The sequence below is a fragment of the Topomyia yanbarensis genome, chromosome 2 (assembly GCF_030247195.1).
Source record: "Topomyia yanbarensis strain Yona2022 chromosome 2, ASM3024719v1, whole genome shotgun sequence".
In the NCBI taxonomy this organism is placed as follows: Eukaryota; Metazoa; Arthropoda; class Insecta; order Diptera; family Culicidae; genus Topomyia; species Topomyia yanbarensis.
The window spans coordinates 142,653,861-142,670,719 of record NC_080671.1 but is presented as its reverse complement, the minus strand read 5'-3'; the positions used below and the strand labels follow the sequence as shown (position 1 = coordinate 142,670,719).

The 16,859-nt window shown below is 35.3% G+C and overlaps 1 protein-coding gene across 4 annotated transcripts in view; it reads right to left on the bottom strand.

Annotated features, from left to right (window-relative positions):
* Window positions 1–13,239, bottom strand: part of LOC131681593 (uncharacterized) — a 179,464-nt gene extending 166,225 nt beyond the window's left edge. For all 4 annotated transcript variants that reach the window (XM_058962483.1, XM_058962480.1, XM_058962481.1 and 1 more), the window contains exon 1: window positions 12,454–13,239. The gene's annotated coding sequence lies outside the window, so the exon portion shown is untranslated. The remainder of the gene's footprint in view (window positions 1–12,453) is intronic.
* Between the last annotated feature and the right edge of the window lie 3,620 nt (window positions 13,240–16,859).

Genomic DNA, 16,859 nt, shown 5'->3' with positions numbered 1-16,859 from the left:
ACAACAGTGAACTGGTCTTGTAGTGCGGAATGACGAAAGAGAAACCAGTTAAAGTTATGACCTGGAAGAGGTTGTCGACTTCGGGGCAAACCCCGTTCTCGCTGGCCGTGCACAATTGAGGAAGATGCGCGTGCGGTGGGCGTCCATGGTACTAGCGGTCCAAGATCGAAAAACCTGGAAATCTAAAACACATTCAATTATGATTCGGATTATCCGGATTGTTCGATCACTAGGTCACTAAGATAATGATGACGATTATTAGTTTGTTTATGTAAATTCGAAAATATGACAGACGCATATTGGCCGCCCTTTCACCTAGGGACCTTTGGGAGCTGAGGCACGAGCTAGAAACTGGCGAATAATGGTAAGTATTCACCATTAGGCGACGTTGTTATTGGTATAAAAATACTACAAATACTATTAAAAAATTTGTCGACTCATGTACCATAATGAATAATTACACGGTACCGCAAAATAAAAAAAGGTAACTTTTCAAGTGATCCAGAATAGGTTGCAGGTCTGGTCAAATACAATACAAACCTACGTTTTATCAAATTAATATACCCTTAAAATATTGATTTATAGCAAAAAACTATTTCTCGGGTTTAAAAAATTAGTTACACGGTCATTTGTTAAAATGGCAGTGTTATTCATTTTTTTCTCCAAATTATAAACTAGCTCGCATGAACTTTTAAGGGGACGGTTTCATATAAAATTTTCAAAAAACGATTTTTTGGCTCGATTACGTATACATTTAAAAGTGTATGTGTAAACTTTGAAGTTAAAATTAGGAAAAACAACGGAAGCTATGATTATAGAATCCGATACTTCTCGCAATTCCCCATTAATCCCTTAAGAGTTCATGCAAGTAAGTATCTAATTTGGAGAAACAAAAATTAACTTTATCATTCTTAACCTATTTGGAGATAAACAGATCGTCAAATGCTGAACTAAATCTCTATAAAGTCTTTTTTTCAGAACACAGAATTTGAAAATCAGTTAAAATATACAAGTGTAGATTTTGAGGGAATACAGCATTTTTATACAATATTTACAATAATCAAATTGTATGGAAAAAGTAGTCGAAGACAGCCTAAATTGATAGGATTTATCAGTTTTCAATAATAATTCGAGTCATCATAAATTTATCAAAAATTTATGTTACGTCCTTAACAGAAACTGTCCTTGGCAGCACTTCTCCAGAGGGATCTAGCCAGAGAAATTGCACTTACTTCATTTCTACGAATAATACGTATATATGGTAGTGCTCAAATAAAATTTAATATTCTCAATAATAAATTTTATAAGCTAGTCTTGCTTTAGCCAAAACTTATAGTTATAGATAGAAATAGGTTTAATGGGGTTAAAGGTATTTAAAGTTTCTCTGATCGTTTAGCTAGAGAATGTACAAAAAGACATGATCGCCAGTAATTTCATTTGATCAGTGTTTTTAAATATGTAAGTTTTGAAAACACGTTAATTTTTTAAAATATTTGGTGATGTATTCAATAAAAACTTTTTGTCTTTATATAATATTAAAATTAATTATTCTTGCACTTAAATTTCATACTTTGATTTCATATTTAGGGTAATTATAACTAATCTATATATATATATATATATATATATATATATATATATATATATATATATATATATATATATATATATATATATATATATATATATATATATATATATATATATATATATATATATATATATATATATATATATATATATATATATATATATATATATATATATATAAGTCAATGTTTGTATGTATATGATTTATAGACTCCCAAACGGCTTAACCGAGTAGGTATTTGGTATGGAGCGTGTTTGTGTGCTATTAGTTGGAGATTATCTGCCCGCCAGATGGCGCTTTGGAACAAATTGTGTTTTCCTCCTATTTCGCAGAGTGTCGCAGCAACGCTCGATGGGTATTAGCTAGTATCTTATATTTTATAGAGGATCTACCAATAGCGCGGCGCGAACATGTGAGCGGAGTCATAGCGCCACCTTTATCGAGAGCATTTATGCGCAGCACTGCCGCCATGAAAAAATATTGACAATAAAATGTGAAAAAGTTCATTTTCATGTAGACATTTTCTAATACTTTTATCATATTTGTTTCATATAGGTGGGACAAAATCTAACTCTTTTAAAAATTCATTATAAAAGGGGTGGCAAATTTAATTTTTTGACCCGAGCGGCAAAACACCTCGCGCCGCCACTGCAGACACACAAAGTGTGTTTCCGTTTTTTGGTGCTAGTATCAATTCGGCGCTAGCTTAATCCTGTCACTAAGTTAGTGTCAGATTCTGTGAGATGAAGTCTAAACGCAAATTATTCCATAATTAATTTAGTTATAGGTTTTGTGTTCTCAACTCGCAATGATTGTTTTAAACAATTTTCTCCGTAGTGCAGAAAAAATAATTTTTATCTAATTTTTTTCACTTAGGAGAAATATAGTATGTTCATTTAAATCTCGATATTCCGCATTCATTAAGCCTTCATATTTTGAACAAAATTGTTTTTAAATGACATTATCAACAACTTTACTGAAGGCACCAAGTCTCTTACTATTTTTGAAGAGTTAATGTTCCATAATTACCTCCATGAGAATTAATCACTAAAATTATTATATCAGAGTATGCGCTGTTTTATATTGGGAAACTTCTAGAAGTTGTCAAACCTTCAAAGACAAGTATTATTAAATATTATACAAGAAAAAAATCTATAGAGGTTTGAAAAATCTTTCATGCTGATTGTATTTCATTGTAGACTGCAACGACTTCTGTTAGATACTTATGGTTCTAAATTTTAAATAATTTATCAAACTCATACTAAATTTTAGCATTTTTCGAAAAATTTACGATTTTCATCAAAACCCCCTTCAACCCAAATTTCTGGCTACGCCACTGTTCGATTGTCTTTTCAATAAAACTGTGTATTATTCGACACTTGTCATTATACTGCAGTCTCTATACCCCGGCTTTTTTATTTGACGCGCACTCCAAGTTTGAAAGCAAATTTTCTTAATTCTTGAAGCAATTGGTCTAAATAAATATTTCCAGCATTGAAAAGATACACAAGAAGAAGATTATCTTGCTTTGGAGTAACTTTCAGAAATAAAAATAACTGATAACTATTCTTGCACTGTACAGCCCACACGGGGCGACAGGTCGCACGCCACAAAAATATTCACTATGGATTTTGTTTTAGCTTTTTTCGTGTAGTATCAAAAAATAGAATTATCCGTGGAATAGATGAAAACTCTTCATAAATAACACAAAATGTATAAAATAAAAAAAATACTTATTATTCTGTAAAACACAATGTCGCCCACAACTTCTACAAAGCCAAATGTTATGCAACATAAACACGTTAGAAAATGTATTTTACAGTACTTGAAGTACACAACGAGAGATAGCGCCATATGTCTAATAGGAATAGAGAAAAAGAGAGATAGCCTTACCCAGGCCGCCAACTAACCCCGGACTCTTCTATCAATAAATCTGACCATGGATATTGTAAAGACATTGTGCATATTATAAAGTACGCATAACATTTTTCCACCGAAAAATGTTCACTGTCAACGGAGATATGAGCTTTGCCCTAAAACGCTACTTTTGCGGTGCCCATAATATCTCACGTATCGCTCAACTGAAAATTATAAAATTTGACAAATCGTTAGTTTAAAGCAGTTTCCAACGATTAAGTGCAGGATATGGCGAAAAAAAATTGTTTTCGAGAATGGTAACGATCGGGGTTTAGGAGCTTATTTATTTGTTTTTTTTTTTTTTGAAAAAAGTATCAGTAATATTGGTCCAAATAAAAATTCGTTCCTTCAATCACTGGATATTGTCATTACAAACGACTCCTGAAAATTTTAGATCGAATTCTTCATTCGGCCGAATGGGTCATAGGGCGAAATGAGCCATAAGCCCGAAAGTATTATTAGGCCGAATTGATCATTGAGCCGAATGGATACTTGGGCCGAATGAGTCATTAGGAATAATTGTTCATTAAGAAGAATGAGTCATTAGGCCGAATGGGTCATTAGGCTGAATAAGTCATTCAGCCAAATGAGTCATGTATGAGAAGGATTCCATGAGAAACCGACCGACCGCCAAAATTTGACCATCATCGATTCGAACGAAACTTTGCAGTTGTGTTCGGTTTATGAACCTCCATGATTTTTTTTTCTGGCAAACAATTTTAGTCGATTACTCTATTTTATACAGCAAAACTGTCTGAGAAAGAGTTACAAGGAATAAACACTTCAATGTGAAAAAAATATGCGCTGAAAAAAATGTTGTGGCATTTTTCACAAAAACAAAAATTTATATTTAAGATTAAAATCGCGAAAAAACCCTTTTTTAATTGTTTATATATTGTCAACAAAAACCTAAAGAGAAAAGAAACATTTTGAATGTGATTGCATGATGGAGAACTTATGACAAAAAAGAAAAAGAAAAAATTGCGGTTTTGACTTTTTTCTTAAAAACTACTATAACTTTGCGAATGTTTAACCGATTTGAAAAAAATCAAATGATTCTAAAAGTTGAAAGAATGGTCTAGAAGCGGTATGAAATGGAATCTCGATATTTTGTAAAAAGTGTAACTATTTGGAAGAATGATAGTTTAAAAATCGGGTTTTGGAAATCACCACGAAAAGGGGTGGAAATTGAAATGAAAAAAAATATCCGGTAATACATTGGTAACACGCAACGTTATTGTTACAGCAGTTATTGTGCGCAAATTATACTAGCGAGCCATTGTTTTGAAAGCTATAAAAAACAAACAATCAGCAAAAATGAGAACGATTTTTTTCTACTTCAAAATTAAATTAAATTAATTAAATAAATCATTAAAAACGATTATATAATAGGGGAGCCCGGGCTAGTTGGCGGAAGCCCCTTTTCTCCGTTTCTATTAGACATAAAGCGTTGCCTCTCGTTGTGTACCTCAAGTAATGTGAAACACATTATCCGATGTGTTTATGTTGCAAAACCCTTTGTTTTGTTGAAATTGTGGGCGATATTGTGTTTTCGAGCATAACAAGTAAATTTTCTAAATTTTAAATACCTTGCAGTATTTAGGGTGATTTTCAATATATTTCCCGAATGATTATATTTTTCGATAGCACGTGAAAAGAGCTTTCAGAATCCGTATAGATATTACATCTATCCATAAACAAAAGTTAGTTTCTAAATAGTTTTTAATAAAATATGCGGTTGGGGTAAGTTGGCGATGTTGCACGCAGAGCAAATTGGCGATACTATTAACAGTGCAAAAAATTCATCAAAAATTTTTATTTCTAGAAATCACTCCAAAGTAAGAAAATCTTTTTCTTGTGTATCTCGCCAATGTAGGAGACATTTATTCCGGCCAATTGCGCGAAAAATTTCGAAATGTTTGCTTTTGAATAGGGAGTAAGCGTCAAAGTCAAAATGCCGGGTTATTGAAACTTATTGAAAATATAATAGCAAATGTCGGTTAATATACAGTTTTCTCGAAAAGACATTCAGCACGTTCCAAAAGGACCCTTGCGGTAATTGAATCTCCATTTGATTGCTTAGTTTTTGGCATATCCTCACATACCACCAACTTACTCCGGGGCCGGGGTAAGTTGGCTGGTTTTCCGCGTCACATATTTTTGTCTCTAAAAAAGATGAAAATGTATCAAACACTTTTAAAAAAATTAGAGATGTTGCCAACAGTCTGCTCTTTCATGCCGCATGTTCTATTGTGCAAGATCTACATCAAAGTGGTAAAAATTGAAAACTGAAAACACCGCCAACTAGCCCCGGTCTCCCCTACTAATTGTTACTTACGTAGTAAAACAATTAGTATTTAACCGTTGTGTGTCCGACGCGGTACCCGGGTACTTTTTTAAGTTTCAATTAATTAAATTCCTATGTTTTATCCATAGCTGGAAATTGAAACTTTGTGACATCTTAGAACTTCACTAAGTCAAGCTTTTGGGTTAATAATATTGTTGATATAGTAAGGGTGGGAGTGAGGAGGGGCTCCTGAATTTTTTTACTACGTAACAGGCCGACGTGGGTACCCGGTACCCACAAAACTAAAATGCCCATAACTAAGATAATATCCAACCGATTTCGATACTTTCGGTTTGGATTCAGGAACTCATCCACTTTTAGACTTGGTAAAAATGAATCGGGTTACTTCATTCGGTTCCCGGAAATCCGGATTCCGGAAACAGGTTCCAGTGCTGGGGTACTATTTGCGAACTTCAATGGAATACTAGCAATATTGGAATTAAAATTCTTGGAAGTGCATCAGTAGGCTGTATCTATTGGTTTTGGAACCATTTGGTGATTTGACCCTGGAACGGACATTCCGGAGCAGGTTCCCGTGGGGCTGTGAGCGGTCATTCCATTCCAATTCCATTTTTTCAAATTGCCATAGGGTCCCGTAACAATAAAAAACAGACTTCCGAGACAATTTAAAGAGTTTTGATACTCATCTTGCTAGGACATGATTAAAATTTACAAATCATATCCTAGTACTGGAACATTACTTCGAAAAATCCGGATTACCAAAAACCAGATCCATTATTCCAGTTCTATTGTACAGAATCAAAAAGTGGACGAGTTCCTCAATCCAAAACATCTAAAAGTGTCCAAATCGGTTAAAGGAAGCCATAGTTATGAGCATTTCAATTTGTGGGTACCCGGGTACGCTCGTTGGCCTGTTAAAGGTGTTTTTTTATTGGACACATAACTGTTAAACTGGTATTATCACGAATCATATTTCCACTGACAGCACGAAACCTGACGAAACGCTAACGGCAACCGCACACTGGGGTACAAATGTACCCCCTTTGACACCTGCTTCCACGAAGGCTATAAGCAAACTGGCTATACCACCTTTTCCTACCCTTACTAGGAATTCTAAATTGAATTATGGTTAGGGTTTCAGGTCGGTAAATGCAGAATATTCGTGTTCGCACAGCTCCAAAGAAGGAGTGGGGCACATTTGTACCCCAGTGCAACGTTCTAGAGCTAAATTTCATACTAGTTGATGTACAAAACTGTATTTTTGTTACAGAATATAATTCTAAGTATCATTCTAAATCAAAATGCATTTAACAAATATCTGCCAATATGCGATAGTTTTGGAGATAATTGGAATTTTGCTCCTACAAATACAATTAATTTGTGAAATTATGTCCTTTTTAAAAGTTATTCACGTTACCCCATCATAAAATGTCAACAATCTAATGTTTATCGTTTTAAAGACGCAAAAGAAACTTTTTCAGTGTATTTAGATCACGGCGAAACTTTCAATAAAAATAAAACTATTGAACTGCAGGGTCTGATGAACTATATAGTTGAATCATTTTTTTGATTGTTTTCATGTAGCTTTCAAATGGTTTACAATATCGCCTTGATGGCGAAGAGAAAGTAACAGGAAATGTTATGGGCCTATTTTTGTTGATGGAGAAATGCGAATATCTAACGAAAGGTCGCAATAAAACAAAATAAGTGTTGTTAAAGCAAAATTTAAAATATCTCGAAAACTATTACAATTCAGAAAATTTTTGTTATCAGTATTTTGATTTGAAATGGCGTTTAGAATCATATTCAAAAATAAAAATTGTTAGAAAAACTTTCTTACTGAAAGCTTCTCCATGATCCAAATACACTGTCTTCTACGTCTTTAAAACGATAAACATTAGATTGTTGACATTTTATGATGTGGTGACGCGAATAACTTTTAAATAGGGCTTAATTACACGGATTAATTGTTTTTCGTGAAGCAAAATTCCAATTATCTCGAAAACTATCGCGTTTTGGAAGATATTTGTTTAATGGATTTTGATTTAAAATGATACTTAGAATTATATTCCGTTAATAAAAATTATAGTTTGTATGTCAATTAGTATGAAATTTAAAAACATGTATAAAGTTATTGATACAAGAACTTTTTTTACAATTTTAATTTTTCACATAAATTTTTGGGACCGGTGGTATCCAATGGGGAAAAACGATCGGAAAGATTCGAACTCGCAACCTTTGAGACTCCGGCCCAATGCACTAACCCTTATGCTATCCCTGGGTATGGTGATATCCCAGAAAGAACCTATGATTATCCCACTGGCGACGGAGGGATAATCATATGTTCTTTCTGGGATGTCACCCCTGGGCCGGAGTCTTAAAGGTTGCGAGTTCGAATCTCGCCTCTGGGGGGAATTTTTTTCACATGATTGCTTACCCGAGCAACACCGTTTGTTGACTAGCAGTTTCTACAACATAATTTGTTGATAAGACGCGTACGTCAACCATTATTCAACTGATTTAGCAACCAAAAAAGTGCACCAGCAAAACTGAATGGTTATGCAACAAACGGCGGCCATTACATGTTGCAAGTGTTGCTTGGGTAGCTTCACTCACCATTTCCGATCGTTTTTCCCCGTTGGATACCACCAGTCCTAAATAAGGTATAGGCACTTAAGTCAAAAGACCAAAAATTGAATTATTAGTTTAACATAAATTTTTGTTTTTGTGAAAATGACACAACATTTTTTTCAGGGTGACATTAAAAATATAGCTTTCCTCAAGAGCGTGCAATATAATTCACGAATGAATTTTTGTCTATCAAAACTATCGACTCATTTCAGAGCTGGAGACTATATAATCATTACTAGAAATATGCAACAACACGTTTTAGTTTGCTCTGCTGCTCCCATATGCTACAATTTTCTCTAAAATAAAATTCTAAAACCAAGCCTAACACCATGCTTTCTGCAATACTTGGTTGTTTCCATTAATCGATTATCTGTTCCTCTTGGCATTAATCGATTATAACGAGTGTTCAATAAAAAATGATAATGATTTCAGTACCTTTCCGTAATTAAAGTAAAGAGCGTAATTTTTTTTCTCTTCGATAGAATCGCTCTCTGGACTCCCTAGAAATGGGTGGCATGTTTCTTTTTGCTCGGGTGCTGTCAGTTCAATCGAAGATGGCGTCGAAAGCAATCCGCGAGCGTGTTGTACGGTTTTACGAAACGGATGGTCATCGTGGAAAAAAGTTTACGGTAGATAACTTTCGAGACGAAAACGTGCCCGTGAGTACAGTTTACCTGATCCTGGCATCCCTGAGCGTGGTAGCGGCCGCCGTCGAAGATACTAACGAAAAAGAAGAAGGAAGCGTTGAAAAAGTTGTTCTACAACAAGGACGGAACGAGGACGCCAGCCGAAAATATCACTGCTCCCATAAGATTCCCCGAACCCTCAAGATTGAAGACATCATCTGTCGGTCCCCCGAGTACGCGGACGAGCAGATAGCGATCGTGAAATCGCAGTGCCAGTGGATGATCAGGAGTAGTGTCTTGAGAAAATTCTTCTGCCGTTCTTAAAGGAGCATCATGCGGATGGGAAGTACGTCTTCTAGCCGGCCAAGGCGTCTTTCCATTACGCCAAGAAGACGCTGGAATATCTTGAGTAGAAAAAGATACCGTACGTGTCGAAAGAAAGGAGCCCGACCAACTTGCCCCAGTGCCGTCCCACTGAGGATTTTTTCGGCTCCATCAGTGTCCTAGTGTACAAAAATAATTGGCGGGTCAAAACAGTTGACCACCAGAATCCAGAAATGTATCCGAAGGATGGACATCAGTGCCGTCCAGCGCTCTTGTGAGAGCATCGCGCCTAAGTTGCGTCGTACGGCTGACCAGGGCCCCCTCTCCAATATTCATTGACACTTTTGTTGAAGAATAAACATTATATTTTTAACCCTCCGGCACTCGAGCTGTTGTATTTTGTGCAACACCTTCCGAAACTCTAACGAAATCTTCTTTCAGCACCAGCGGCTGCTCATTCGGGGAGCCATTCGCGCAAGTGCCGGAGGTTTGATAAGAAAATACTGAATTCGTTGATTTTTTGTTTTTATTTTTTAACCTGACTGAACAAATTTTCATTTTTTATTGAACACCCGTTATTGTCGTATCCTTTTTTCGCACAGAAGGCACTCAAATGTAACTTGTATAACATTGAATACTAGTGACTGGTGTCCTCGTCAAAGTTGTTCATCAAAAAATAGATATCATGTTATAAACTATTCAATCTAAAAAATATATCTTTTTTGCAATCATCAATGCTCCAGCGAAGAAGAAAATCGCAAGATGGAATTTCAAAGACAAAAAGTAATTGGCTTGAAACTCGTCTCGAAAAACATTTTGTACAGTAACAAAGCGTTACTTTTTTATTCTGTTCGTTTACGTGAAATTTTAGCTTTTCGGAAATAATACCTTCTATCACTGTAACTACAATACTTAGGATTACTATAATTACAACACAATGGATTCCATGAAATTGCAGCATCATGTGCCAACTTCATTGAAGAGAATAAATGCGCATTTTTAATTGCTAGCATCAACCATGGTTATGGTGGGTTAAAAGTAGAATACTACACAATCAAAGTTATTGCACTGGAAACCATCAAAATAGAAAGTGCAACTGTGTCAGTAGTCTGTTTCATTGCACAGTGGGCCGAAGGCACCAAAATTCCACGGAATACTGATTTCAAAATACAGAGAAATTGAAAAACAATACACCGCGATTTAAAAAAACAGATGTTATTACTTTATGAACATATCTGGTCAATTTGAGAAATGGAACAAGGAAGGTCCAATGAATTTCTTACACGGCTAGAAAATTTTTTTGATTAATTTTCGGATTACGATGAACAATTTTGGATATCTCGAAATAAACTTGTTTTGCTTCGTTATAATGTAACAAAACGTAATGAAAAAATTGATGTGCTTTATATCAAGGTATGACTGTATATGAGAATGGAAAAAAAACATGTTAAAGTTGTTGGATAACTTCTTCTCTCCATGATTCAAACACATTTTATAAAAATCTATTTGGGATCATCCATAAATGATGTAGCATTTTTTAGTGATTTTTAACACCCCCCTCCCCCATCATAGCATTTCGTCACAAACCTCTAAATACCCCCCTGGTAATAGCTTGTCCCCCTAAAAAATTAAAAATAATAAATAAAAAAACGATGTCAATTAGAAGAAACGGGTAAGGTTGTCGTGACATCAGGTCAACCCCTAAACCCTTTAAAAAGCTACCTCCCTGTCGTCACACATCATCAAAAAAAATACAAAACTCCCCTCTCCCCCATATAATGCTACGTAATTTATGGATGGTCTCTTTCGTGTTCAAAATGATAAACATTTGATTGTTGTTGCCTGTTGATGGTGAAACTTGCAAAAAAGAGCTTAATTACTCAAATTTATTGATTTTGTTAAAAAAAATCCAAATATCTCGAAAACTATCAGATTTTGGAAAATTTCCGTTAAATGTAAGTTTAGAAAATGGGTTTTACCGTTATCGAATTTTATAAAATAAATTTTGTAAAAAATGTTCCAACTTTTTTTTCTGTGTAAGTTTTTTTTTGCTCAGAACCATTTAATATATTCTCAGATAGTATTATTGTACAAAATACGACAATGGAAGTTTTGTTTCGAAAGTGATGTAAACGAAAACTTCTACGGCCTTTTCAAAAAAGGCTCTTGTGTCAAAATGTTGTGATTGCCAGAAGAAACCGTGGAGATTGAAAAACCGAACGCAACTGCAAAGTTCGAATCTCAATGAAGCTTCTCATGTTATCCCTCAGTTTTTTCATTTTGATAATTTTTATTTTATTTTATTTATTTTTTTATTTTAATGACGGTTTTCTTCACTTTTCGTAATAAAATAGAAATGTTTGAAAAATTTTAAAGTTGCAGGAAATACAGAAGAGAGTCGTGGAATAATTGGTTACACAACACCTGATCTCTTGATATTCCGATTTTAAATTTTAGTGCTGTTTATTGAAGGGAGTCACAGATTCGAGACTTTTATTCTTATATTTAAATACTTAATGCTAAAGATATCCCTAGTAATCTCAATGAGATTAATTTCATTTGTCTTGACCACAGATAACAAAATTTAAAAAATAATTTATTGAAGAAAAATAAAATGAAAATCTAAAAAAATCTAATCTAAAATAATTTGTTGCCCAAAGCGTACATAACAAGTTTTGCTAAAGCAATATTAGATTTTCATTGCGTAAATTTTCAACAGGTTTTTAAATTTTTATCATATTAAAATTTAAATTATAATGTCCAAAACAATTTAGCGAGGGAAATAACCCCTACTAGACCCCCCCCCCCCCCAATCAATGCACACGCCAGTGATAACCTGTTTACTACAACTAACAGCCCGGGCTTCGAAATTGTCTGTCTTTATCATCCTTTGAATACGTTCAGAATAAATGCAAAGGATGTCGATAGGTTTTCTACACCAGGACCGGTACAAATATATATTGAATAACATCTCATTCTCCTTCATTATCAGAATGATAATCGAGATTCTCGTTCGACAAATAGATCTTGATTACCATCCTATTCTATCAACTAACCTGTAATTGAGTGGGACCAGCTGATGGTTCCACCGATTGACGTCAGCCGTAAATGATATTCAAAACCTTTGCAAATTATATGCAATTAATTCTCCTCTCGACGTTTGCCACCTCGAGCTACCAGAAGTTCTCGTATTGTCGTTCCTTAGCCAGTGAAAGCACGCTATCTTGATTGATTATGTTTGAAGCACTCAATCTACCAAAATAGATCACCACAATCACCAACCATTCATTAAACTGTTGGCGCGATATATTTTATTTCCACTTGCGATCCAAGCGGTACACTTTATGATAATCTTCAATTTATAGCGACACGACGAGAATTCATATTCCTTACTCATACACAGTAGCGCTGTTATCTTCATCCGTGGCGCTAGCTTTGCACAATCTGGACGGAGCGCTTCTTCCAAGCAAGCACTACGCGTTCACCGAGATTCCCTCTCGCACATGTCGTTGCACAATTCCACTAAAAATCTAATTTCGTGAGCAATATCTTACAGCGCGCAATTCAAAACAGGACCGGTATGCGAACGACAGATTCCAACACGCAATAGCTACTCAACAGCTTGGCCCTCATTGCTGGGACGCAGATGCACGGTAATCTGATGTCACCTAGCGCGCAAAACAAGGGAAAAAAACTACATCAACATAAAAGGAAGCAGCCGAACACTACACCGAACGAGCGCGAAAAATGTTAATCGATTGCGTGTCTTCCGCGAAAAGCTCCAAGCAGCGCTCATAAACCACGTCCGCACGCGTTAGTTACTACTCACGAATGGAGGCACCGGCTGTAAATTGACACTACCTTGCTGACGACGACCGATAAGGCAGAAGGTAGGTATACACATATAGGTAAAACCGAGACGGCAACAACCACCATCAACCATCAGGCAGCATAATCATCGACCAAGTCGCGCACCGGTCATCATGAACACCGGGTCTACCTTTTGCGATACCGTTTGTATCGGCGTCGAGGAATTCACACATGCAATGAACGTTGATTGCGGCGGGCAAACGAAGAGAAAAAAAGGAACTGCTGCTGGTGGTTCGTTGTTTGCCACTGACTCATTTAAATCGCTACACGTCGGTCGCGTCGTTCGTCCAAAGTCGCGGACGATGACGATGACGATCACTATGATGAACGTGCTTCGAACGAATGGAAATGTAAACATTACTCAACCGGTGCTGACTAGGAGTGAATTGCGGTTACTACTACACTGACTCGGAGGTGCTCAGGATTGCTTTCTGGCTGAGACAGATAAAGTTGATGTATAATTACCGGTGATGATTTTGATTAGTAGTTTGGAGCAGTTCATTTACAGAAATGCTGCTGCGGGGAAGACTTTCAATCGGACTATGGAAGTTTGACGCTTGATAGAACAACGAATTCACTCTAACCTATTTTACGCACCTAATGGTAAAATTAATCGTTTCTTTATTGTTTTATATAAATTGCCATAACTAAAAGTGAAATCAAAAGCAATAAGACGACATGCTCGAACGAATATCGTGGGACACTCTTTACACTACTATGGACAACGGCGAGACAATAGTGTACTTTGATAAAATCAGTGCATTAGTTGTTCGCAAATGTTTCAATTTTTTTTCAGCATGAACATTAAGCAAGAGCATATGATGACCACACAATTTGTAAATGCTACTCCGTGATTGACCAGAAAAAGCGAAATTGCACAGAGCATCAACGAATGGGGCCTGCGAGTAGCTATCGAGAATTCTATACCTCGAAATAAACTATAACGGCACCGGCTACTTCCTTACAGTCATCGGGGATGGAAAGAAATGTTAGTGTGGCAAAAGTTGTTATGGACACCACGTGTATACCTCTGCATCTCTTGATAGGTTAATATAAAACCACAAGTTTTGTGGGGCGAATGTTTGCAGCACAGTCTCTTTGCCGATCGCCCTCGCCGTTACTGTCATTATAATTAGTATAGAAGCTATGCATAGCTCTCATCATCTGATAAACGTTACGGTGATATTCGCACTACAATGCTTAGCGCGAGCGTCTTTGCTGTCAGATAAATTTGTGTGTATAAAGAACAATCATTACGTTTAAATACAGTAATCCGTCGACGAACCAGTGCCAATAACTGCATTTTTCAGCTTAATCAAGTTTTTTATTTGCATTTCTAATGTCGCGTATATTCGTAAAAATTCGGGCGATCTGACATTCAGAAAGTCCCTGCAAGACTTTTGCGCTTACAATTCTGTGCACTTTCTGCCCACCACGGAGTAGGAGACCGCCCACGGTTGTTCGCGCCGAATATACTTGTTTTGTCTGACCTTTAATCGCTTATAGACAGTGAAGTACCAAATCGGGTTTTTATAATTTTGGGGAAAAAACCCAAGTTTTTTCCCGGTTAAAACGGTTTTTTCGCGGGAAGATTGGGTTTTTTGCATTTTTTTATATTTTGGTAATTGAACATTAATGTATTGTTATCCAAACATTTTGATTTTATTTATGAGCATTATTGTCATAAAGTTTTGCATGTATATGAATTCTGAATGGTTTTCCTCGATTGAATCATTGTTATAGCGGTGATCCAACATTTTTTGCAAATATTGTGGTTAAATAAGCGATAAAACTTTTCAATGTTTGGGCTAAGTCGATTGCGTTTCTTACTGTGAATCCACCTAAACAAACTAAACATTTTTTCTACTGTTGCTGATGTAGTTGATGCCGAAAAAAATCGGATTGTGATTTGTGAGAGTTCTGATTACGGTTCATACTAATGACGAATGTCAAGGCCACTCACATTCTGCATATTACTCACTTTTCACCGAACTAAATAGGTATTTTCTAAATTTTGTGTGAATACCTACCTCATTTCGCTAAAAGTATAGCAACCCCTAAAATGATTTGTTTCCCCTTTTGTATACCAAACTATATTATTAGTTTTAAGATAACTGTAAATATTTCCTAAAAATTATTACTATTGAATTCCTTGTTTTAAAATTTTTCATAAAAAAACTTTTGCCCCCTCTCTTGTATATAGAATCATATTTCTAGTCTTAAGATAGATGTAAAAATTTTCTTTTTTGTAAAAAAAAATTATTCAACATTGTAACCTGCTAGTTTTAAAATATCCAAAATGTAAAAACAAAAGAATTTGGCACCGCCAAGCTAACGCATTTGTGCCTATCAAATAAACGAAATGAATAAAAAAACCCCTAAAATGAGTAACAAGCAGAATAAAAGTAGTTTGGGCATCACACGATTATTCTAATTTTCACTTGTCAGAGTAACAATGACTATTGTTCCCAGTATTATATGAAACCAGTTGGAATATAGAATGGACCGAAATTAAAGTCGCAGGAACAGAAAATGCTTCGTAAAACCCGTATTAAATATATTAGAATGTGAAAATTAAATTTAAACTTCAAATTTCAAAATTGGACAGGAGCTTTTCGATTATATACTGATTTAATTCAATATTACAATGATAATTATCTGATCAGCACATTGATAACTTATTGTTTGAAACATCATGAGGACCTTTGAAAAATTGTGGGAAGCGATCCTTATCTGTAACTGATCTATTGGTCTTGATCTCACAGTTGTCTAATAACATCAATATCAAATAGTTGCCTAAAAACATTACAATAGAAACTCATTCCAGAGTTCTGAAATCAGTGATAATCATAATCATAATTTCCTATCATATTGAGTTCAGTTTTGAAGGGGTGTACTGTAATATGTATTAGGGTCTTTTTTAATAGGAAGCGAAACTGAAATTGCTTTAATGTCTTTGAAACCTAGAACGGCTCACCAAAACATTGCATAATTTCCAACATTTGCTGAAAATGTTTTTATTTTGGGAATGCGTCGAGTTGAGACGAAAGCGTTATATAATTAATAACGAGAAAACCACCTTCCAAAAGTAAGGGAATTTATGAAAAATGGCGTTTTCCGTTCCGCCAATTTCGCAGGTTAAGTATCTTCGATGAATTTTACAAACGTTAAACAGCACATCATTTGATAAAATAATTTTGGCGTTATATCCTTCAAGAAGTATTTATGGCGAATTTACTCTTCAAACAAATTTGGTTACAGACTTAATGTTTTTAGCAAAACCACTTTGTTGAAGACATGAAGGATCCATGTGTTCAAGGTATTAACACATTTTAGGCTATTTTAGGCTAACTCCATATACGTAGTAATCATGCCTACAATAAAGTTGTTTTAAATGAAAGTCTCAACAAATTCGCTAAAGACAGAAACTCTGTTACAATTTTTTGAAAAACCGATTCTCCATAATTTTAAAACTTCAAGGATGGCGGTTTCGTAATTATGCCACTTGGACAGTAAGTTAGATTTTCACCAAATCCCCACCAAACCGAATTTCTGACTACGCCGCTGACTCCACGTAAGTAGAAACAAAGTT